At 39.3% G+C, this 1,253-nt stretch overlaps 1 protein-coding gene across 1 annotated transcript in view; it reads left to right on the top strand.

Moving 5' to 3' along the window:
* TXNDC15 (thioredoxin domain containing 15) overlaps positions 1-1,253 on the top strand; it is a 16,834-nt gene that overhangs the window by 14,899 nt on the left and 682 nt on the right. The window lies entirely within an intron of this gene.

Raw genomic sequence — 1,253 nt, 5'->3', positions numbered from 1 at the left:
CCAACAGTTGGAGGTTGCTGTGAGCTGTGATATCACAGCACTCTACCCAGGGTGAGATAATGAGACTCTGTCTCAAAAAAAAAAAAAAGACATTTCAGTATTGTAAATTGAAGACATAGTCTCCACTGGAAATGTTTCTTCCTCAATAATGAATGTCCCACTCTTCCTGAAGTACATTCAGTGGAAATAAATACAAATTATAACACACATTCCACATATATTTAATTGCATATAATCACTTTTACCTGATATTAAAGAAAAAGAGAACTGAGTTAGGTTGCAGAGTAAAATTGGGATATTGCAAGGTGGTTAGTTATTCTAAGTCTTTTTTTTTTTCTCTTCAGAGACAGGGTCTTGCTCTGTCACCCAGGCTGGAGTACAGTGGCACCATCATAGCTCTCTATAGACTCAAAGTCTTGGGCTCAGCTGGTTTTCTTGGCTTAGCCTCACAAGTACTGGGACAATAGGCATGTGCCACCACACTTGGCTAATTTTTAAAATTTATTTATTACTTTTTTTCTTTTTTTTTTGAGACAGAGTCTCACTTATGTCACCCTGGGTAGATTTGTGGCGTCATAGCTCATAGCAATCTCAAACTCTTGGGCTTAAGTGATTCTCTTGGCTCAGCCTCCCGAGTAGCTGGGACTACAGGCACCTGCCACATGCCTGGCTATTTTTTTAGAGATAGGGTCTCGCTGTTGCTTTAGGTTGGTTTCCAACTCCTGAGCTCAAGCAGTCCACCTGCCTTAGCCTCTCAGAGTGCTAGGATTACAGGCATGAGCCACTGCACCTGGCCCCCAATTTTTCTTATTTTTTATAGAAAGGAAGTCTCACTGTGTGTCCAGTGTATTCTCAAACTCCTAGGAAGTGATTTGCCTTTGCCTTCCATGGTGCTGGGATTACAGGCTGAACCACCACAGGGCTGTATTCCAAGTTTTATAATGGATTCCTGATTATCATTTAGATTGATGTGGGGAGAGCATTTATTCAATGTTCTAAGAAAACCCAGAACACAAGAAAACTTAGGAGTCAAAGCACCTTTGGTAATCACTGATCCAAGTGGTGGCTAATTGTTCTAACAATTCTTTGAATAAGTTATTTAAAAAAATTTTTGGATTTAGCATTATTTGAAAACATTCTGTAGACTCTGGAGAGGTTTACTAGTTACTTATTGAACTTTAGTCTCAAAAGAGAACAAAAGACATCTCTTACAATGCATTGACTAAGAAACCTCAGATGGGTTCACCGAAATT

This window comes from Otolemur garnettii, unplaced genomic scaffold (assembly GCF_000181295.1).
Source record: "Otolemur garnettii isolate 467f Iridium unplaced genomic scaffold, OtoGar3 scaffold00003, whole genome shotgun sequence".
In the NCBI taxonomy this organism is placed as follows: Eukaryota; Metazoa; Chordata; class Mammalia; order Primates; family Galagidae; genus Otolemur; species Otolemur garnettii.
Note: the sequence above shows the minus strand (reverse complement) of the source record. Positions and strands in the feature narration are given on the sequence as shown.